At 42.6% G+C, this 24,930-nt stretch overlaps 1 protein-coding gene across 1 annotated transcript in view; it reads right to left on the reverse strand.

Moving 5' to 3' along the window:
• LOC136866342 (platelet binding protein GspB) overlaps nt 1-23,617 on the reverse strand; it is a 549,318-nt gene extending 525,701 nt beyond the window's left edge. Inside the window, exon 1 of the mRNA XM_067143204.2 lies at nt 23,572-23,617. The gene's annotated coding sequence lies outside the window, so the exon portion shown is untranslated. The remainder of the gene's footprint in view (nt 1-23,571) is intronic.
• Between the last annotated feature and the right edge of the window lie 1,313 nt (nt 23,618-24,930).

Below are 24,930 nucleotides of genomic sequence, written 5' to 3' on the forward strand. Positions count from 1 at the left end.
GGAATTACACTAGTCACCTGGTTCAATCTAAATTCACCTAGTATGCTGACTTGCGAGAAACATTTTCCCTCAGAACAATTGGTTCGTGCCTTTGCTGGCAAGACCTAGTGTTTACAGTGCACTATGTCTTCTGGTGTGAACTAGAACAAATTCGTTACTTGCACTGATCTGCCTCAGGCTCATCCTTAGCTTTGACAACATGAAAGTGACCGAGGTTTAAGTGATGCTAGTAATGCCGTTCCTTATGCAGCCAGTCCTTGTTACGGATGGTGTGAAAATGTTGCTCATAGATATGCATGATTAAAAACCCTGGTGTCCAAAAAAAAAAAAAAAAAAAAAAAAAAAAAAAGGACGAAAACTTTTTTCTCCTAAAGTACCTGATAGGAAGCGTTGCTCAGTGGGCTTGGTAGACAGATGTAATAGCAATTTCAGGTTCAGTGAGTTAAGCAATGGAACTACCTCACTCCTCATTTGCTAGTATGCCTCTTCGATGACGGCTGAAGGCGGAGCTATTGAGGTCCAAACCAGCCTCAGGGCTGAGCATTCAATCAGTCCATCGTACATTCCGTTCCCTTCTTCCCTTCTTCCCTTCTTTTTTCTTGTTAATGCCAACATGAGCTACGTACGTAAGATCGTTAGACTGAGGAAAAAATGAAATAGTGTATGCCAGTCTTCGGGTTACGACTAAGCTTAAGACTGAGGTTTCCACAGCCAAGTCGTAAAGCAAATCGTAACGTGTGTGTGGCTCCCGTTAGGGAATGTTAATGTAAAGTAACTTTTAGGAGGATTTAAAACTTCCTTTCAGTGTTTCAGAAGAAATACATGGTTAAAAAACCCTCATGTTAAAAAAAAAGAACGAAAACATTTTTCTCCTATAGTACCTGGTAGCAAACGTGCATTGTGATAGTACATACATCACAACCTTATACTGTATTTACAATTCGAGTTATTATTACTTCTTTTGATTATGTATTCATAATATTTGAAGCTAGAAGGTCTGCATATTTGATATGAGTAATTTGTTATGTACAAGCGAATGAAAAAACTCTATTTACAACTCGGAAAAAGTTTCCGTGAGTCGTGTGGACAGCCCAAAGCTCCGATGACGTGACCTTGTTATTGTCCAGGGACGCGGGTGAGGTTCGGTAAGTGGTCTTGAAGCGGCGAGAGGATCTTCCACTCGTGACTGAATGGCAATCAGAACCAATCTAGACGTGCTATGAGAGATTAGGAGAAGCTCAGGTCTATTTAGGCGTGTGGAGAGAATTGTAATGACCTAAAATCTGTGGAGTACTTTTGTAGACTACTTGGTATTCTATAACTTGTGGTGGTTTGGTGTCCTTACCACCTATTGTCGTATTTGTTGATGAAAACTATGGGGTACTTTATTTCAGACTTTCCATAATCTATGGTCTGGGACAACAGGCGTGTGTTGCTCAAGTGAAAGTATCATTATACCAAGTGTAAGAATCAGTGAATAGAGAATTATAAATGAACAGTATCAATGTGATATACCACGTGTCGATAGAGAGCGTCTGCAAGTTGTGTTCTGACACAAAAACAGTGAAAGGCAATATACACTGAGTGATCAAGGTAGACACTGAATTTGACGAGTTGCTCCAGCGCGAGCCCTCAAAAACGGTAGCAATACGGCGAGTCATTGACTCCACAAGATGTTACAATCATTCTGGAGGGCTCTGTTCCCACGTATCATGCACTGCTACCCACAACTGGTCTTATGTAGTTGGTGCGAGATTCATGGAGCGTATAACAGTGTGGACAGCATCCAATAAATACTCGACTGGATTAAGATCGGGGTATCTGGAAGGCCAATCCATGGTCTTAACTTCACTGGAGTGCTCCTCCAACCACTTGCATGCCACCACAGAGCGGTGACATGGGCGCAATGTCCTGTTGAAACATGGCATCTCCATCAGGGTACTCTAGGGCAAGAAAGAGATGCAGATGTTCTGAAAGAACGTCTCCCTAACGCCCGCTGCCCAGACCAGAACTGAGCCACCTGCCGTCTGGAAACAACCTTGTTGACACGCAGGATCCATAGCTTCATGGGGCATGACGCACCCATCAGCTCGCTACAACTGGAACCGGAATTCATCGGACCATACCACACGCCACCATTGTTATATGGTCCACTGATAATGTTCTCGGGCCCATGCCCGTCGTTAAGCTCTGTGTCGAGGTGTAAGCAAAGGGACACGAGTTAGTCGTCGGCTGGTGAAGCCTTTGGGGCGCAGTTGTCTCCTTACAGTCCTGGTGGAAATGGGTTCCCGACTCCCAACATTCAAATGGGCGGTGATCTGACTCGAGCTCCCAGTACGGTTCTGCGGAGGCGACGTGAAGTCCGTTCGTTAAACATCTGTGGGCTTCCCGTGCGGCGGTTTACGCGGGTCGTAACATTCTCTACGGGATGTTGAAGATCCACTCTCGAAACTGTTGACCTCGGAAACCCGAATTCGCGTGTAATCTCCGCAATATGACCCATGTGCCGTGCGCCGATGATCATCCCACATTCAAAGTCGGTTTACTCGCGACGTGTTGCCGTCTTCACGAAACTGGTGTCTGTGACAGACTTCTCAGCTACGCCGCAGCTAGCCGCAACGCTGAGGGGTCATAGACGGCACATTTTCTAATGGGACACCCCTTTCCGTGACTTTTGGCCACTCAGTGTATAAACTGTACGTAATGAGTGCTCATCGAGCTAACTACAAATTGTAGCTGAGTCCTCGCTTTAGTTTCCCACTGCTTTTTTAAAGTTCAATAATTGTGTAAATTTGGAGTCTTCCAGCATTTAAAACGATCAGTGGAACCGACCCACAGTGCCTCACATGCACAGAAGCTGGCGTAGAACAATAGTATTACTGACCAAGAGACTGCTTCTATAGCACAATACTGAGTCGATGATACTTGTAGTCGAAAGGGGTCCAAAATCCAAGTCAGCGGCCCCTCATAATGGTACTTATCGCTAGGAAAGTAGAACCATGGTATTTGTCACGTTGCGGTACTAATCAAAAGTAGCGTAGACTCGCGGTATTCCACACATTATGGTACTACTCATAGGTAATGAAATTCGCACATGTCTTACAGAGCTACGCTGTTTCGCACACTGCGGCGCCATTTACAGGCAACGCAAACCTATGGTGTTCATCACGTAAGGGTACTAACCACCGACTCGTACTGTCCCGTGGTGTTCCTCATATAGTAGGTACTATCATAGGCAAGCCAGAACCATGGGTTCCCTCATCCCATGGTGTCGCTCATATAGTGCTGCTAATCACAGGTACTGTAAAAGCCGTCACGCTCTCGTTTGCTACTAATCACAAAACTATTTGTTACCTAATATAGTGGTACTATGCGCAAGTAAAAGCGATCCATGGTGTTCCCCGCGTGGTGTTACTAATGACAAGTAGTTTCACGGTACTAATTTGATCATCCCTTGGTCACCCCTTTTAGTCGCCTCATACGACAGGTAGGGGATACCGGGAGTGTATTCTTCGTCTGCGTCCTCTACCCACAGGGGCTTGTGTGCTTGGTCCGCGAGGTATTTTATTTCCCTCAAGTCCGCCGGCAAGCCGGTTAGGACCACCCTATCCGCCACCTGGGACGCGCCACGTGGGAGTATCACCTCTCCCCCTGCTACGCCAGCGTAATAGGTTCGTGGTGTGTTAATGTGTCATTGGGCATCTTCCCACGACGTCCCATACGTGTTCCATGGAATTTAAAGCAGAAGAACGGGCAGGCCAACCCATCTATTGAATATCTACGCTTACCAACAGCTTGTCAGCAACTGCAGTACAGTGGGACCGAGTATTACTGTTCATGAACAAAAACTCGGGTGAACAGCTGCTCTGAAAAGGCGCACCTGCGGAAGAATGATTTCACTGTAGTAGCGTTCACCAGTAACTGTACAGCATGTCAATAATATATGGAGGTCTGTACGCCCATCCAACAAAATGCCTCCCCAGACAAAAAACACCAGTTCTGCCATAGCCATCACTTTCAGTAATGTTTATGGGGTAAATCCATGTTCAAACTTCTCCCCATATTAACTGGTGTCCAGAGTGACCGCTGAGCCTAAATGTGCTCTTATCGGTAGAGAGAACTTTACCCCGTTGCTCTACTGCCTAGTCCTTGCGATCTATTCACCAATGTAATCGACGTCTCCCGTGTTAATGAGGCACATGGTATTGTTTTCGGGTAAACAGTCTATCTCTGTGCTGTCTTTTGTCTACAGTAACCCTCGACAGTCTGAGCCATATCGATACGATGCTATGGGCGATACAAAACTCCTGAGACATCTTTGTCGCACTACATCCTTCCTCGAAGCTTACTACTTCTACTTCGAGTAAAGTCAGCCAAATATTCTGTAGACAATTTACAATAGCTGTTTTAGAGTACGATACAACTCTTGACAACGAAGTTTTCTCTGAAGACTCCTATTCAAGTGGTGCATTTGCACTGCATGCAAAATTCTTACGAGCCCTCAGGTCATAAACATCACAAGGTCAGTCCTCAAACAATGCCCTACAAGACGTTTAGTTCGATTGTGACAGTTATCAACAATATTATGTGTTGTTTTACATTTTGCCCTAACGTTCTGGTCACCAGTGTATTACTGAAGATGCAATATAAAGTGACAAACATAATTAAAAGAACTACCAGCGTTTTCATGAACTGTATTTAAACAATTGCTGCGAAAGGAACTAAAAATCCCATCTACAAACATACTAATATTCATTACTACTGTACATATTATATATTTATATTTTAATCCTTATTTAATTAAGAAACATTTTACAACCCGCATATGAATGAATGTATAGTAGTACCTTTATTTTCTCCTGGTCCATACAAAATTCTCTCAGATCATTTCGTTGGAGAAAATATATTTTTAAAAACACCAAAACAAACAGGCATATAAAGCTAATCTACACCTTACGGCATGCGTGAATGCATGGATGAACTCCCCCTTCCCCCCGTCGCACATAACCAGCAACCTCGGGGCGGAGCACCTCTTACAAGCCGCCCATCTCATGTCCAACTATCACTCTCGTCTCCCCTCGCGCCTCCTCTCTACGGTATCCAATAGCAAAGGAGGCCATTATGAAAAAATGCTTCCTTAAGGTTACCTGTACCTATTCCAACACTCCCAGCTGACTTGGCGCTTACCAGCCTTATGGGTGTCCACTAAGAGCCGGATTACGTCCAACCTCCCCTTTGTTCCCTTGTATCTACAATTCTTCTAAAATCTTTCGGATAGGTAACTCAGCTGTCTGGTATTACCCAAGCAGATACACCCTCTGACTTCCACAGCTCGGATAGCCTATTAGCTAGGGGAACACACTCCAAAACGGTTTATTTTTTTATTTTTTATTTTTTTGCTGAGTTAAAGCACACCTAACCTCTATATTTAACACAAAGTCTTATGTTAAGGCAACTAACTGACACACACAGCCCTTTCTAACTACATCTACGATCTGCTTCTTACCATTTAACAACTGCCTCGACACTCACTCATAGTAAATGGAGTATTCTAATACTAACGCAACTCTTACCTCAACTTTTCCTTTACACTCTTTACACAGGTCTTGCTCACTACATCTAAAAATCTACTTATATTAGTCATATTTTTCCATTCTTTAACCAACCACCTTCCTGTTTTAAGGCAGCAAACTGATTCTCATTCATGAATTTTCTTCTAATAACTCGAGTTCCCTTACAAGCAAGTGAAAATCTTCTCGTTTTGTACCACACAACATACATATCGTATTGTCCTTTTCCAATGACCACCCTTTATTCATGTACATACGGAATAACCACCATATCAGACCTCTTCTTGACGTTCCCTATCTGCATGTTCATCTCTTGGCTTATTTTATTAAACATCGTGAGGGACGCTCTACTCCTGCATTCAGCCTCCAGCTCTTGCTTCTGAATATCTTTCACTCTTCTTACAATAATATTCTTCCATTTGTTTTCCTTTATTCTTTACCCAATCTCTCTCCCAGTAATATCCCAAACCCAGCTTCTCTAAATTACTTTTCACCTTATCTAGCCAATATTCTCCATACCCGCTTTAAATCTGATGCTAATATGCTATCTGCAGGGGCTGACTCCCCTCTTTTCAATCTTAACTAGTTTCTTATCACTCTCTTTAAGATATCTACCTTTAAGCATTCATTGCACACAACCTTGCTCCCGCACTGGCCATACAGTATGGGAGACCCATTACAATTTTACTAAATTTACCAACTACCTGATTCAATAGTTCACTTTCCCTCTCTAGCCCCCATACCTCGATCCGATATAAAACTCTACTTTTAACTACCGTTCGAAAAACCATTCTCTAGAACTTGTACTCAATGTTCGGGAACTTATTTTCTAATATCCTTGTTACCGAGAGTGCAGGTAATCCTTTCCACTTAATTGTTTAATTTGGTCGGACCATCTCCCGTTCCTACTTATAAGTATACCCAGATACTCTAAGGTGTCCGGTGCCCTCAATTATCCCATCTTTTGTTGCTCATTTCCTCTTAGTTTTTTCTTCTCCTATCTTTCGTACACAAAATCATCTTTAGCTTACCACTACTACTGATTTTCAACGACCAATTACTGGCATACTCAGTCACCTCATTAACACTTTTTGTAGGCCTCCGGCTGTCAACGCCAACAAGAGGACATCATACGCAAAAATCAGGCCGAGAATATCTTGCTTCCCTACTGCAGGGCAAGCTCATTTTCCCCCACCATGGCCTTTTAATATATCGTTAATGAATAACAAAAATAATATGGGAAATAGTTTGCAACCTTGTTTCGACCCTATTTTTGACTCAATGCATTTACTTACTAACCCTTCTTCAATTCTAACACTACAGTACACCTGCTCATATACTGCCTCAAGCGCTTTTTCCATCTTTTTGGAAACCCCTGTCCGGCCTAACAATGCTGCCCTGCTCACTGTGTCCAACGCCTTTTCAAAAACTACCGCAGCCATGTACACTTTACCTCCTTTTGACTTAACATATTATGTATCTGTTATAGTACTCACTATAATTATATTATCCATAGTCCTTCCTTTCCTGAATCCACACTGGTACATCGAGAGTATGAAAAACTCCTCCGCCCAGTTTCTCAACTTCCTCGCTAAAATGCCAGTATATACCTTACTCAGTGAGTCTAATAATGTTATACCCCTATAGTTACTTGGATTATTCGCGTCTCCTTTCTTGTTATAAATAGGATATATTATTCCTTTTATCCATTCATGCGGGAATTTAGCACACTCAAAGATCTTATTGCATAGCGTCACCACACTCTCCAAAACGTTTTTATTTTTTACTGTCTCTTTCCGAAACACCGATGTTATGCCAATTAAACCCCCTGCAGACCGAACTTTCCATTTTCCCAGCACTACTAATACCTCATCTTCAGTTATCTTTTCATCCAAGACCGCACTACCCAGCTCTGCCATCCTCCCATCTCTCTTGTCAACCCCTCCCTATTCCATATGTCTACCCTCACCTAATAATCTCTGGAAATATTGGACCCATCTTTAATAATTAATATTGCCCTCTCCTTGCCTCCTCACCCCCCTTTATATTCTGTTTATTCTCTCCCACACCTTACAATCCTATTTTTACAATCCCTATTTATTGCCTCCGCCTGTTCCTTCCGCTATAGCATCCTCCTTTCTATTAACATGTCCTTATACGAGAGTTGGGGCAAAAGTCATTGCAACTATTTTTTTTCTTGAAGATACCAGTCCGGTTGGAAAATGTGACATATACAGAAGAAAGGACAAGGTGTTACCTACATGTGTGGACAATGAATAGCACTGAAATATCGTAACACACTAATTTATTACGGTAGTATACAGGGCAATATGGCCTTCCCGGTGCAAAAGAATGACAACACAGTACACATAAAGTTGACATGACAAACCTGGGCCTAAAGACCCTCAAAGTAGTCCCTTGCTACTGACACCACACGCTGCCAACGATGTGGGAGGCGCTGAATACCATCTGCCTCAGCTTTTGCCGCACCATGTGTGAATCGGGTCACCTGTTGGCGCACAGCATTAGCAATGTGCTCTCGTGTTGCAAACCGCCTACCACGTAGTGGTTCCTTAATCTTTTGAATGAGATCAAAGTTACAGGGCGAAATGTAGGGAGAGTACGGTGCGTGCTCCAATTCTTCCCATCCCCAACGTCGCAGTAGCTGCCCTACACACTCTGCTTTATGTGGTTTTGCATTGTTGTGCAGGATTATTGCACTATCCACAAGATCCGGACGTTTCTCCCGAACGCCACGTCGTACCTGTCGCACCAGGTCGTCCCGAACGTTGCTCATCACTGGTTGACACGTCCTTGCTGAAACTTTCCTACCCACCGTGCTACTGTACGGTATGGTAGGGCATTATTCCCAAGGGCTTCCACTAATTCACTGTGACATTCCATCGCATTTCTCCCTCGGAGAACGGCTATTTTGATGTAAGCGCGCTGCTCAACACAGGATACTTCCATCTCCCACGACACCCACCAACTGACTGATTTAACAGCTCTCGCTGCGCTACTACCAGCTATCACAGAGCCATCTGTTGTTCTGCACACACACTATGCCTGCAGAACTTCCACACGACACATACGTTTGTGATCCGTTCATATATCTACAAGGAAAAAAAATAGTTGCCATGACTTTTGCCCCAAGCCTCGTACATCTTTCGTAGCCTACAAAACTCCTTCCTCTTTCCCAGCCCAATTCTTCCTATACACCCTTAAAGCCCTCACCACCTCTTCTCATCTCCCAACATTCCTTATTATACCACTCATCTTCTCCTTTCTTTTTTGCTCTACCTTTTGTCACACCTGCTACACTCTTGGTCAGTTTTTCTTATAATTCTAAGGCTATATCCACATTATTAGCTCCCAACGCTACTTCTATCCCACTCCTGATGATTTGGAAGTTATCATCTAAATAATTTATCTTTTGTCTCGTCCGACCATTTATATTTAACTTGACTCGTGCCCTTCCCTCTTCCCTCCCTCTCTATACCCCTCTTCTCTTCCTTCATCTTCCACAAAGTAATATATATCGCCGCGTGGAATGATTCTGGCCAATCTACTACTTTGTCTTATGTATTCTACCCAGCATGTCTCCCGAACTAATCACCAAGTACGTCATCTTACATTTTTCATCCCCACTCCACCATCCATTCAAAATATACAAATTTCCTGCCACACAGAAACCCAACAATTTATTACCATAACAATTCCTCTCTTTATCCTCACTCCGTCTCTCTCCTCATTACTGCCATCCCCTCCTCATTATATGATGGGCTTAAAATACCTATCCTTGCATTCCAGTCCACCATTAAAATCATCCCATCTTCTTCATATTTCCTCCTTTTTATTTTACTATCTGCTTTACGTCGCACCGACACAGATAGGTCTTATGGCGACGATGGGATATGAAAGGCCTAAGAATGGGAAGGAAGCGGTCGTGGCCTTAAGGCACAGCCCCAGCATTTGCCCGGTGTGAAAATGGGAAACCACGGAAAGACATCTTTAGGGCTAACGACAGTGGGGCACGAACCCACTATCTCCCGGATGCAAGCTCATAGCTACGCGCCCCTAACCGCACGGCCAACTTGCCCGGTTATTTTTATCTAATCATATTTATATCTTCTATTAATTCCTCAAAGATGTTACGATTTTCACATGCCGATCCTATCGGATGATTATACAAAAAAGCCAGACATACATTCTTAACCTCATCCTCTCCCATTTTAAACCTTATCCAGACAACATCGTCCATCTCATTCGAAATCTCTTTTATTAACTTGTTTAACTCTTCCTTAACTAGTATCGATATTCCAGCTGGATTTCTTCCCTTCATCCCCTTTTCTCTCTTCGCTATATTCCTTACTACAAACCCCTTCCATACTAAGCTTCTCCCTACTGCTAGCCACGTCTCCAGAAAAGCAACAACATCAAAACCCTCTACCAACTCCGCCGCTTCCTCATTGCCCAACTTACTAAGACACCCCTTCAATATTTACAAAACCCATTTTCCAGAATAGTTATCTGTTACCCCCTTCTCCTCTGTTTCCTCTTCTATTCTTACTGCCCTCTACTGTATTTGTGATCTTAATTCTAGTTACTCTCACTTCCCCAATTTCACCTTCGTTTACCTCCATTTTTACCATTTCCATACTCTCTTTACCCCATTTCTCCTCTAGCCCCTTAGTTTTCTTCCCCCGTAGGTCTTTCAAAACTTGATTCACGTCTTCTTTATTCTCTCTCCTCCCCTCCTCTTGCCTGCGTAGTCCCTTGGCTGCCCTCCAATCATGCGATCCCTGGCTCCACGTGCTCCATATTCAGCAGTTATTCCCGATCCTGGTGTGCAGTGGACTTCGCTCACTTCCTTAATATCGCTCTCCTCTACGTCATCGTTAATTCTCCTTGTGACCTTCCTCACTTCTCCCTCTGCCGTCTGGGTCGCCTTCTGCTGATATTGATGTTCTTCATCTATTTCCTTTGACCGACCCACCGTCCATGTACGTGGGCATCTTCCATCCCAACAACCAGCTGCTGCCCACTAATATATGCTTTAAGGCCTTCTTTTCTTGCCTCCCTTAAATGCTTACTCAGGATTCTGTTCTCCTTAATGGCTTCACTGCCCATTTCCCTTCTTACCCACACTTTCTCTTCTTTAAAATTACTCGCATTCCTTATCACAATGTCCGCCATCAATGTAGATAATAATTTCACACTAATGGGCCTCCTCTTAACTTTCCCGACCTGACGCACATCGTCTATATCAACTTCACTCATTATTCTGCATCACTTACACTACTTTGTACGCTAGTTCCACTTTACTCTCTTTTTCCTTTTCTTGCACACCATAAACGAAAATATTCTTCCTCAATTTCTTGATCACCCCTCACTACTAATCGTTTCGCCTCCCACAGATCTTGCTCCAAACTTCTTACCTTCTGCTTCAATATTTCCAGTTCCATCTTTATTACACCCTTCCTCCTCTTTTATTTGCCTCACATCTTCCTTAATACTCAGCTTTCGGTCCTTACACTCCTTAGATAGGTCTCGAAACATTCCCCTTATTTGCTCTCTTATCATCTCTTTTATCGCTTTAAATTCCTCCCATCCAATGGAACCCACAGGACCAGAACCACGATTCACTTCAACTCCCCCTATTATCAACAGCACAACCACCACCACCGCCATCAGTACAGCTGCCAACATCCCTATTTTCTCACCATTTATCTTCACTCTTCTCTCCTTTCTACTTTCCATTCCACAGCGCCAGCTCCCTATCGCTATCCTGTATTTTGCCAACGTGTTTCCCATTACTCCGCGCTCAACTCAGCACATCCACACTCCTAGCTTACTCAAAACAACTGATATAAATGAATGAATTAATGAATGCTCTCTCTCCCAATCACAGATTACCACCAACTGAGGAGAAAGTATTATTATCATCATGACTACTACATAGAGTTAGATTTTGTTAGTACTACAAACTACCGAAAGTATTCCAAAAAATCGAAATGTTACAAGAAATTATTAAAATTATATTATAGTTATTATAAAATTATATTAAACATATGACATATATCCAATAAATATTACTTAATCTTAAAAGTGAAAATGAAATGGCGCATGGCTTTTAGTTCCGCGAGTACCCGAGGACATGTTCGGACGGTCAGGTGCAGAACCCGGGCTTTCGGGGGTGGCAGCTACTCACGCTAACCGATTTTGATTTGACGCCCGTAGACAACCTGTGAGCCGTGATGAGGATGAAATGAAGATGACGCATACGCCCAGCCCCCGTGCCGGCGGAATTAACCTATGATGGTTAAAATTCCCGACCCTGTCGAGAATAGAACCCGCGACTGCTGTACCGAACGGACAGCACGCCAACCATTTAGCCATGAAGCCGGGCATCTTGAAAGTTAGACACCCTTAGCCTTATGAGGTATTTCTTGGACTTCAATAAAATTATAGAATTCAGGATACCTCCTGATGTGTATTCTTACCATTGAAGACTTTGATTTTTACTACATTCGTATGAATGAAAGAAGACATTGAATAGAACCCTCTTCCCCCGCAGCCACGGATTACAACCCATATCTTTGAAGCTGCAGATTGTTTTTTAATTCTGGAGATTGTACATCAATATTTGATTGTGAAGTCAAGTCATTATTATAACTGAAGAACTAGCGATGGAAATAATTGCACCCTCTGAACAGAAGGCTTCGACGCTCACCATTCGTCCTAGGAGCTGGACTAATGAAGGCATCCCTTTATAAATAATTGATATTAGATATAGCTCTTTTATACTAAACTCCCTTTTCCGACATGCAAGGCGGTGATAATAGGGATTTTAATGAGTGGTAACTCAAACAGACCTGTTATAACACGTAATGTAACATGACAGATCGTGAGAGTGCGCGGAGTTACTAATCCAATGGATCGTGAAACGGCACTTCACTTATTGTTCACCACAGAGTTCCTGTCAAGTAAAAGTAAGTATTTCAGCGCAGTAATTGTTCCTAATAACAGGAAGGGAGAGATAATATGTACAGTATTTAACCTTTAGTGTGAAATACAGTCAGCAACAGCTTTTGAAAGATCACGAATTATCCATTACTGTTGCAACGGTTGGATGTTTTGACAATGCCATGAGACCTTTCAGTTCTATTTCACATCATTGGACACTTCCTCAAAAGTTGAGAGAGCTCTTGTACGAAGGAGTCGGCGACTAACTTCGTGTACTTTATCCCATGTTACTGTCTTCCTCTTTAATATACATTTGAATCTGTCATTTTGAAACCATTTTTTGGGAGAAAAGTCTTATGTACATTACAGATGTAGAGTCTAAAAGATATTCTCTCACGCGTCGAAAATTGCTGCATGTCCAGGCAGTATGTATGGGTATTACTCAGCGAGCTAGAATAACAGAGAGGCGGAAGCGCTGCCTGAGTGAAGCTAATAGAACGGACGTCCGCCATGTTTCCTGTGGTCACACGAGCAAGGGGGCATGGCCCTGGAATGACGAAAGTGTAGAAAATACGCATTTTATAATCACTGGGGGAGAATTAAAGACCGTTGCCGAAAGCTTAAAGCATTAAAAATCAGACTGCGAATACCGCCACTTCATCATATCGCGGCACGAGGCCAACATCACGATCAGTTGATTGTAGGGTAGTTCGAAATCATTGCACAGTGACATACGAATAGGCCTCGAAATCGGAACAAGAACGTTACCCTGCTTGGCTGCTGTAGTTAAGCGTAAATTACAATAAAAACCGTGGAGTTAAATATTTATGACAGAAAGCCTTAAAATTATAGAGACCTACATTAGGTTAGAACCTCATTCTGATCATATTTTTAAAAAAGTATTGCAACCCCATGAGTACTGTCTTTCTTTCTTAATCTGTTTACCCTCCAGGGTTGGTTTTTCCCACGGACTCCTACCTCAAACACCTCAAGGACAGTGTTCTGGAGCGTGAGACTTTGGGTCGGGGGATACAACTGGGAAGGAGGGCCAGTACCACGCCCAGGCGGCCGCACCTGCTATGCTGAACAGGAGGCTTGGATAGACAAGGAAGAGGGGAGGAAGCGGCCGTGGCCTTAAGTTAGATACCATCCCGGCGTTTGCCTGGAGGAGATGTGGGAAACCATGGAAAACCACTTCGAGGATGGCTGAGGCAGAAGTCGAACCCACTTCTACTCAGTTAACCTCCCGAGGCTGAGTGAACTCCGTTCCAGCCCTAGTACCCCTTTTCAAATTTCGTGGCTGAGCCGGGAATCGAAACCGGGCTTTCGGGGGTGGCATCGAAACCGGGCTTTCGGGGGTGGCAGCTACTCACGCTAACCGATACACTATCGAGGCGGCCCATGAGTACTGTACCACTATAATTGTTTAATGTAATTATTTATTATAATATAGGGGGCATATCATGATTTTCCCATTACCGTATCATACTGGGATTACTAGCTGAAAGGTAACCTTGGCAGTTGTCCATTATGAAATGTAGCCTAGTTTTAAATACCGATGCAACTGACATCTACAATAAAGGCTGCATAAATTTCACAAATAGCAGTGAAATACTGTATTTACCATACTTGGTGTACGCTTGACCGAAATAGATGACTTTTCGTGGATACGTTTCCTTGCTGGTGGGCGCTCCATTGTCTTTGTAAATGTGAATGAAAATTAAATAGGTTGGGAATGGCATTTGCCAGTAATCGCCGTTGATCATTTGTTTCATACATGTGCTTATCTTCGAAAGGTACAGAGCATAAGCGACTGTATTGAGTGGGATACCATTTATCTCGTTTCGTCCTCACAACGAATTGTTCCATTAATCCCTGGTTCTTTAAAGGAAATCTGAAACATAATCCGACAAATAATTACCGTGGCTATCCGTACTTTCACTGTGTAAACAATAAAATGGGTTTAATTACAAGCAGAAATTACAAAAAGGAATCTCGGCTATCATTCAGTAATACTTAAAATACGAGATATCCTTAGTTTTATTACTCCGATTAGTACAACCGTACGCTGAGCATACGGGTGGCATTCTTGAAAGCGAGCATTTATCTTTTCACTTCTTAAAACTTACGAAAACTTGGGAAATTAAATTGGCATGCACTATCTCCCTGTCACCTCAACATATTATGTTCTCGCGCCAATTCGCTTTGTTTTGACAACCGTGAACATGGCTGCCCTTTAGCGACTTGCTTCCGCAGGGAGCGCTGATGTCAGGCATACAACCCCTCTATGTTACTCTAACTCGTTGGTATTACCCCAGCCCGGCTGATAACATATTTCTAATGTTATAAGTAAGTGGAAATTAATGAAATCTTACTTGGACGTCGTCTCAGAGGAGAGATGTGTTCATTGCGATGATCAGGAACTCTCCATCCCGCCCCTAGAAGTACATTTACTTGTATAACCTAATGAAGAGTAATACACGCCATTTTCATTTCTGAAGTAGCTACTTGCATTCCTATTGACCAATGTAAAGTGGCACGTGATCTCGTTCCCGTCAATAATGTTAATCATAGTATAATCCGTTACCAACCCTAGCACAATAAAAACCCTTCACTCGTCCCTATATCACAGGTCTTGTCCAGGTCCTATCCTAACCGTCCGCACGGCAAGAACCAGTCCAAACCAATCGCGTTTCCACAGGAAACTAGAGGCCTAGGGCTGATTCGCGGCTTCTAACCTAGGGGCTTACGCCCCCAGACCCCCTTTGCTTGTTCCTACATCACAGGTGTTGTCCAGATTCTATCCTAACCGTCCGCACGGCAAGAACCACTCCAGACCAATGGTTTTGTCCAGGTCCTATCCGCTCGGCAAGAACCAGTCCAGACCAATCGTGTTTAGAGACCTAGAGCCACTTCGCGGCTTCTAATCTGGGCGACTACCCGCCCCTCCCCCCCCCCACCTCCTCAAACCCCTTTGCCTGTCAATATATCACTGGTCTTGTTCAGGTCCTAGCCTAACCGTCCGCACGGCAAGAACAAGTCCTCACCAATCGTGTAACAATAATCACCACCACCATCTATCGAAGCACCACTCACTCATTAGTTCCTAAGTACAGAGGTTGGCAGCACTGAGCACCGCTTGACAACAACCTTCCCGAGAAGGCCGCGAGTGTGTAAACAAATGACAGTGGTTCCGCGGGTGTGAAAGTCTTGTCAGCCGGGCTGGAGTAATGATGTATGTTTGGTTGGACCACCGCCGTCTCAGTCTCTATAGGATTGAGACGGCGGTGGATTGGACGCGGTTTTTAAAGTACCGTGTCGACTGAGAATCCCTTGGGAAATTCTATATCCAGCGCATAGGACGTTTTCAGAATCACAGATCACACCGATCCAAATGTTGCTATTCTGTGCAGTCAACTGGTTCTGTTGTCTGGTGACAAAATGGTGGATAGTGAGTATGGAAGTGTTTCACCAATGGATGTATAGCTGAACGTTTCTCGAAAAAGAAACTACCACGAATTGAGAAGTAGCCATTTATGATTTCACAGTTCCATCACTTCTGTTACACATCGATGTATCCACGAGATGTACACATTGGTGCCGAATGCATGATCAACTTCCAGCTGAGTTATTCTGTTTTATCGCAAGAGCATAGGCCTACTATTGAGACAGAGTCAACATAAACACGAAAAAAATTCAGGGAATGTAGAGGATTATACATAACACTTATTTTTTTATGAAAGATTGTTCCTTTTCCCAATTTGCTTTACATCGCACCGACACATACAGCTCTCATGGTGACGATGGGATAGGAAAAGGCCTAGAAGTAGGAAGGAAGCGGCCGTGGCCTTAATTAAGTTACAGCCCCATCATTTGCCTGGTGTGAAAATGGGAAACCACGGAAAACCGTCTTCAGGGCTGCCGACAGTGGGGTTCGAACCCACTATCTCCCGGATGCAAGCTCACAGCTCCGCGGCCCTAACCGCACGACATATTCGCCCGGTGACTGTTCCTATAGCGTGTTTGAAACTATTAAAATAATGTGCCGACAATGTCTCAAATAGTTTTTTTAACATCGAATAGGCCTATTGTGTTAGTAATATTATCAGAACTGTTAAGTGAAAATTCCCACTGTGGCCTACAATCATACTGAAACGATCAAATTGGTGGGGACATGTCGGCAAGGTTTCAGCAAAAGCACCAGAAGACACCCCTAAGCCTGGGGATGAAGATCTTTTCTCATTTCTAGGTCTCTTGCAAGATGTGTATCTCCCAACTTTAAATGTTAAAAATAACATATTGTAAATTCCTTTCATTATCAGGATTTTCAATGTTAAAAAACACTTAACTATGGAATGAGTTTTTTCCCCATAATGTAAGCTCAATCAGAGTACTGTAACAAACCCAGTTAACTTCAATTTCCGATTTCTTAAGGAGAAACTTTGTACACATCCCCATTCTCTCTACTAGTCCCTATACGACTGCAGGTGATCAAAATGTTTCCTTCTAGCCGCAGCTGTGGGAGTGGGAACTTTCCCAATCCCATTTCTGGCCAAGTAGTATACCATTCTGTCCAGCGACGCCAACACAAGTTCAGCGACAAGTCCCTAACTTCGAAGCTCTGATAAGACTTTTAGGTACAGATTTTAAGAAGAAGTACCTAGCGACTTTTGTAGAGATTTTGCAAATGATCTGACGGCGAATTTTGCAATTAGGATGGCCTCAAGAGCGATGGTTACCCCAAAACTGGGTAGAAATTTTTCAGTATAATGATTCTGACTGTGTTAATCCGTTAAAAAAAAAAAAAATCTATCGATATTTGCATTAACTGTACTTTCTCTACCTTGTTCAACGCAGCGGTAAAAAGTTTTCTTTGTCAAGTTAACTTCGCGAAAAAAAAGTAACAGATTCCACATCATAACTGTTATATACCCCGTTGTACCTTCTGCAAAAATCCAATTGAATGGGTGAGATTAAAAAGGAAAAGATTCCACCATTGTTTGGTCAAATTAAACTGAGATTGTGATTATGTAGCTTATACGCAGTCGCATTAAAAAGTGGAAAGAAGGGAAAGAATCAACGAATTTCTATGGCACTAATGTAGGTTGAAGTTCAGAGTGAGTTTTAAAAGGATTCCTTCTTAAAATCAGCTTGCAACCAATTTGTTTTTGTAACATGATAAAATTATCATAGAGGCAGGAAAAGATAGCCCCTTTATTTTGTGTTCACATAGTACTAAATGAAGAAATTAAGGACTTAAATAAAGCTCATTTTAAATAAGTAAAAACATCTCACTTTCAAAATATAGTAGAGGAACCAGGGTATGTTGCAGTGGAATATTTATCTTTTTAATTATAATTATAATTTAGATATCTCGACTCGTTTATCTTGATGATGTCCGACTCGTTGGCTGAACGGTCAGCGTACTGGCCTTCGGTTCAGAGGGTCCCGGGTTCGATTCCCGGTCGGGTCGGGGATTTTCCCATGGCACGGGGGCTGGGTGTATGTGTTGTCTTCATCATCATTTCATCCTCATCACGACGCGCAGGTCACCTACGGGTGTCAAATAGAAAATCCTGCACCTGGCGAGCCGAACCCGTCCTGGGATATCCCGGCAGTAAAAGCCATACGACATTTCATTTCATGGTGGTGATTATTATAAGGAACGATAGTAGCTCTTTATAAATATCGGCAGAGAACGAGATATGATCCTGCGAAGAGTGAGTAGGCCTATCGTAAATTCCTAAATAACATTAATTTTTTGTAGACTCTTCGCATTTCCAAATCCAGTGAGATAAAGAAGGAAAAAATTCCATTGACTTCAAAATGAGCCAGGAACGAGAATATTAATACGGACATTTTATAGTTATATTTTTATTTATATTTATATTAATAAGGGAAGATCTTCATTGGGGTAATCACATAAATGGGATTGTAAATAAAGGGTACAGATCTCTGCACATGGTTATGAGGGTGTTTAGGGGTTGTAGTAAGGATGTAAAGGCGAGGGCATATAAGTCTCTGGTAAGACCCCAACTAGAGTATGGTTCCAGTGTATGGGATCCTCACCAGGATTACCTGATTCAAGAACTGGAAAAAATCCAAAGAAAAGCAGCCCGATTTGTTGTGGGTGATTTCCGACAAAAGAGAAGCGTTACAAAAATGTTGCAAAGTTTGGGCTGGGAAGAATTGACAGAAAGGAGACGAGCTGCTCGACTAAGTGTTATGTTCCGAGCTGTCAGTGGAGAAATTGCGTGGAATGATATTAGTAGACGAATAAGTTAGAATGGCGTTTATAAAAGTAGGAAAGATCACAATGTGAAGATAAAGTCGGAATTCAAGAGGACAAACTGGGTCAAATATTTATTTATACGAAGGGGGGTTAGGGATTGGAATAACTTACCAAGGGAGATGTTCAATAAATTTCCAATTTCTTTGAAATCATTTAGGAAAAGGCTAGGAAAACAACAGATATGGAATCTGCCACCTGGGCGACTGCCCTAAATGCAGATCAGTATTGATTGATTGACTCCTGGTAATATATATTACAAAAACCAAACCAAACCCCATGGCACTACAGCCCTTGAAGGGCCTTGGCCTACCAAGCGACCGCTGCTCAGTCCGAAGGCCTGCAGATTACGAGGTGTGGTGTGGTCAGCACAACGAATCCTCTCGGCCGTTATTCTTGGCTTTCTAGACCGGAAACATATTACAGCATGGTGCTATTATACTCACAAATAATGTGAAGTACTGTAGTACGTTTTTCAATCTGAGTGATAATTTTGTAGCAAAACTTCTTTTTTTTTTTTTTTTAAGTTTACTGAAAACTACTGGGAGTGGAATGTTTTCCTTTTTAATCTCACTCATTCAATTATATTGCCAGCAAAACCTGTTATACATATGAATTGCTTGAAAGTGTCTTACGTTAAGACAGGAACCTCAGCTGCAAATTGAAGTTCCAACTGTAACACAATGGATCCTTCTCCCTCTGGCTCAGCAAAAGCACCAGGAGACAAACCTAAGCCTAACGATGAGGATCTTTTCTCATTTCAATTCAATTTACGTACGTTGTAGTTACTCAGTTATTTACTACCGGTACGAAAATATTCCCTCCTGTAGACCTAGTTCACAAAATTATGATAAATACAGTTGGCAACGCTGCTTCAGTCGTGCACCATCTCGTTGCTTCCCTTACTGAGTTCTATCCGAACTTTGTGGGCTGATACACAAGCAACCAGGTTATGTCGCATCTTGGTTAGGTTTAGAGAAACTCTACTTAGACAGTAAACTGCAGCTTGGGCATCCCTATCGAGTAGGCGCTGAATTAAAGGGCAGCATGTCAGTTTTCGCCTGGCCCCGTTTGCCATATTCGGCAGCTACGGTGTTTGTAACCTTAATTCAGTTCACAGGAGTTGCCCACATCACTTACCATCACCACCAGCACCATTCTTAATTTTTTTACTTTCCACAACATTCATTTGAGTAATTCCTTTATTCTTCTCGTTTAAGAGTCAATTCACTGAGCATACTAAGTGATCAAGTTTCAGATTTATTCATTAAGCAGACCGGCTGTGTAGTGCAATGGCGTAAAATTCATTGCTTTTGTTCAAGGTTGCGCTATCGAATCCCAGCACGGTTGGCATTTAAGAATACTTAAATGTTAAATATACTGACATGTTGATTCACTGCAGTAAAAAGCTCGTTGAGGGCAAAATACAGGCGCTCTGACATCTCGTAAATTCATCAGTTGTTTATAAGACATTGAACAGTATTATTATTATTATTATTATTATTATTATTATTATTATTATTATTATTATTATTATTATTATAAGAGCCTCCGTGGCTTAGGCGGCATCACGCCGGCCTCTCACCGCTGGATACCGTGGTTCAAATCCCGGTTACTCCATGTGAGATTTTTGCTGGACAAAGCGGAGGCAGGACAGGTTTTTCTCCGGGTACTCCGGTTTTCCCTGTCATCTTTCATTCCAGCAACACTCTCCACTATCATTTCATTTCATCTGTCAGTCATTAATCATTGCCCCAGAGGAGTGCGACAGGCCTCGGGAGCCGGCACAATTCCTATCCTCGCCGCAAGTTGGGGGCTTCATTCATCCCATCCCTGACCCGGTCATTGACTGGAAAACAGGTTGTAGGTTTTATTATTATTATTATTATTATTATTATTATTATTATTATTATTATTATTATTATTATTGGTTTTACGTCGCTTCAGGTGGATAGGTCTTACGGCGACGATGGAGTAACACGGGGCTAGCACTGGCGAAGAAGTGACCGTGGTCTTAATTAAGATACAGACCCAGCATTTGCCTGGTATGAAGATGGGAAACCACGAAAAAGCATCAACAGGAGTACTGACAGTGAGGTTCGAACTCATCATCTCCCGAATGCAAGCACACAGCTACTTGTCCCCCTGTGGGTGGAGGTGGTAGAATAACACCCACGTCATCTCCTGCCTGTTAAGGGGCCCTAGGGGCTCTTAACTTGGGAGCGTGGGTTGGTGACAACGGGGGTCTTAGCTGAGTCCTGACATTGCTTCCACTTACTTGTGCCTGGCTCCTCGCTTGCATTTATCTCATCCGACATCCCTTGGCCAACTCTTGTTCTTTTCCGACCCCAGCGGTATTAGGTCCACGAGGCCTAGGGAGTCTCATTTTCATGCCTTTCGTGGCCCTTGTCTTTCTTTGGGCGATATCTTCATTTTTCGAAATGTCGGATCCCTTCCATTCTTCCCCTCCCTGATTATAGTGTTAACAGAGGATGGTTGCCCAGTTGTACTTCCTCTTAAAACAATAATCATTACCACCACCATCACAGCTACTTGACCCAAACCGCTCATACAACTTGCTCGTAATTATTATTATTATTATTATTATTATTATTATTATTATTATTATTATTATTATTATTATTATTATTATTATTATTATTATTAATCACAGACTGAAGTTTCAAACTAAGGGTTACCACTCAATTTCCAACCTAACTGCCCCAAGTTCGGATTTCGGCGACTTCCGACAAATGAGGAAAGCAACAGAAAATTACCGCACTTCTTATTCCCTAGAGCATCTCGTCATTGTCACCTAAGCTCGTCATTGTCACCTAAGCGTCATAAGAAGAGATGTTGAGACTATTGGGGATTCGACTAGACATGGAGGTAACGACTAAACACACATAGAAGGAAGGCCTATCTAACTACTGGGACAAGGAGTCCTCTTTACAGTTCTGAGAATAAGAAGGCTGCGTAACTTTGGATAAAATGTCAGGGTATTGTAATTTGAGTACGTGCACGACAAAGAGAGAATAAGAGATTTCTCTACATCACATAAAGTAACTGGAGCAGTCATAATGAATGAAACACGACCTTCCAGAACAGCACATACCTGCTGCAGATAATTCATACCTTACTTGTTTATGCTCAGTTTCTAACTTATGAGATTTCTTTCCACAACCTTGTAACTTTAAAGTACATGTTCGTTCTCAGCAGTAGAAAGCCTGCTTCGTAGTATATGACAATCTGACGCACGACATGTCAGATAATTATCTGCTGTAAACAAGTAATTTTTATTTGAATGCTTTTTTTTTTTTTTTGCTAGTTCCTTTCGTCGCACCGACACAGATAGGTCTTATGGCGACGATGGGACAGGAAAGGGCTAGGAGTGGGAAGAAAGCGGCCGTGGCCTTAATTAAGGTACAGCCCCAGCATTTGCCTGGTGTGAAAATGGGAAACCACGGAAAACCATTTTCAGGGCTGCCGACAGTGGGGTTCGAACCTACTATCTCCCGAATACTGGATACTGGCCGCACTTAAGCGACTGCAGCTATCGAGCTCGGTTTTATTCGAGTGATGTTATTCGTAGCATACACTGGAAGCACGCATGTACGGACCCGGTTGCAGATAGTAGGCAAGAACATCACTACTGAACAACATTAAAGGGTCTCACACACGCTCAGATTGATCTTCAGTTACAAGGTTGTGCGTGTGTTGGGAAATATGAATGACTGAACAGTTAGAACTACAGTAGAACACATATCCGTCACTTACGGGACCGGAATATGGTCGGTACATCCCCTTGTGGGTTGGGGCGGTAGAATTCACCAACGGAATCCCTTGCCTATCGTAAGAGGCGACTGAAAGGGAATCTAGGAGCTCTGATGTTGGGAACGTAGGTTGGCGGGTCCCCCATCTGAGTCTGGCATTGCTTCGAGTTGTGTGTACCAGGCTTCTCGCCTTCATCTTTCTTATCTGACCTCCTTCAGTTAACTCTCTATTTTCCGACGGTATTAGGTTTTCAAGGCAGAGCGACGAATCCTCTCGGTCGTTATTCTTGGTTTTCTGACCGGGGCCGCTATCTTACCGTCAGCTAGCTCCTCAATTCTAATCACGTAGGCTGAGTGGACCTCGAACCAGCCCTCAGGTCCAGGTAAAAATCCCTGACCTGGTCAGGAATCGAACCCGGGGCCTCCGGGTAAGAGGCAGGCACGCTACCCCTACACCACGGGGCCGGCTCAGGTACACACTTCACAAAATATTATTTCGCATTCCGTATGCTTATTGAAATTCACTCCTTGGCCGAATGATCAGCGTTGAGGCCGGCAATTCAGAAGGTCCCAGGTTCTATTCCCGACCGGGTCGGAGTTTTTAATCGGGTCTGATTAATTATTTCAGCTTGGGGGCTGGGTGTTTGTGTTTGTCCCAACACTCTCGTCTTCCTATTCAGACAAGACACCAGAAACACGCAATAGCGATTACATCGCATCATATACGGTTGGCGTCAGGAAGGGCATCCGGCCGTAAAACAGAACCAAATCCACAGATGTGACACAGTTCGCACCCGCGACCCAATAGGTGTTGCAAAAGCGCACTGAACTTATAAATTCACTCGTGTTATTTCATATTACTTCACTTGTGTGAGCTAATTGTGTAGTAGACCGAAGCTTGAGCAGAACTAAATATTCTGTTAGAAACGCACCACCAGCGAATGGACAGCGTTCATAAAAGTGTAATACTCACCAATGGGATCTCGGGATCTTCATTCAACAGTCACCGACATTGTCTTCAGAATCTGAAACAAGAGAAAATTATGGTCATCTAAGAAGACAGGAGGGTTTCCACAGGGTCTCAGTTAAAAAAGAATACAGTTGCTGTAACTTTACAGCAAGATACAATACTGTTGCATCACACAGAAAGCCTTTGTAACATGTGCTCATAACTGGTCAGTAAAAGGATGAATTTCGTGGTTCCGTACTAACATTCATTCCATTCGCGTTATTAGCTTCAGCAGGAATGTTTCGGAAGACCTTTGCACATGCCAAAACTAAGCCACGTTCTAAACAAGGGAAGGGCAACCTCTTGGACTTGTACTGTGCGTAATAAGGATAAAGCTGAAACTTCCTTGGACGAAAAGCCTTTTCACTGTCGTTTGTCGACCAACCCATGAAAGGGACAAAAGTCTTCCAAAGTGAAAGAATTGGCATCAGAACAAAACGAAGCTCTTTCTGTGGATCAGTACTAGAGTGCAGACCTCCGGATCCCAAAAGCTGTCTAAATGTAGTTCTGCTAATTGTAAAGACTAGTTGTAATATTTAATTCATTTTCTACGGCTATTTTTAGGCCATTTTTCTCATATGAATAAAGTCATACACTCAGTGGGTTATTCCCCACACTGAAATCTAATGTGGTTTAAGAAACATAGTTGATCTACTATGTCATGTCTTGAGCGGTTAGATTATGTGGTTGAACATTCAACATAAAAGTAATCATAATTATATCTCGTGAAAGTGAATATAAATAATGTGAAGTCAAATCCAGTGATAACAAAATGATTGAGTGAAGTTGTCCAACTTATATCTTTAATTGAAGTGAAGTTTAAGAGAATTACCATGACGTCAAGTCTTGTGCGATTGCGTTTTCAGTTTATTTTTCTGTGTATACGGTTAGACAGAATTACATATCACTGAAGTGAATGGTTCAAAATAGGGCAAATTTTCGGTGAAGTGAAATGTTGTTTAGACTGTGAAACAGGCTACATTCTGATATGAAAGGAATATCATGTTCTAATAGTGAATGTCCCAGTGTTTTAAGGGTAGGAATTGTAAAAGGGCAATCTTCCAATTATGAAGAATTATGAGGTCAGACCAGGTGGAGCAGATTACCTAATAAGTCTGAAGACTATTAGAGTAGAACAGGTTTTGATATGTTACAAGTGATGGTTACGGCTATTTGTTTCACTGTGAGGTGAGCTCAATGAAGAACTGAAAATTATTCCCATGTCAAAATAATGAATGTTGAAATTGTGATATTATGTATTCATGGTCATGAAGTCAGGCCTATATCTGAGTCATCAAGGAAATGCTGTCACCCTATGCCTGG

Source organism: Anabrus simplex, chromosome 3, assembly GCF_040414725.1.
Source record: "Anabrus simplex isolate iqAnaSimp1 chromosome 3, ASM4041472v1, whole genome shotgun sequence".
In the NCBI taxonomy this organism is placed as follows: domain Eukaryota; kingdom Metazoa; phylum Arthropoda; class Insecta; order Orthoptera; family Tettigoniidae; genus Anabrus; species Anabrus simplex.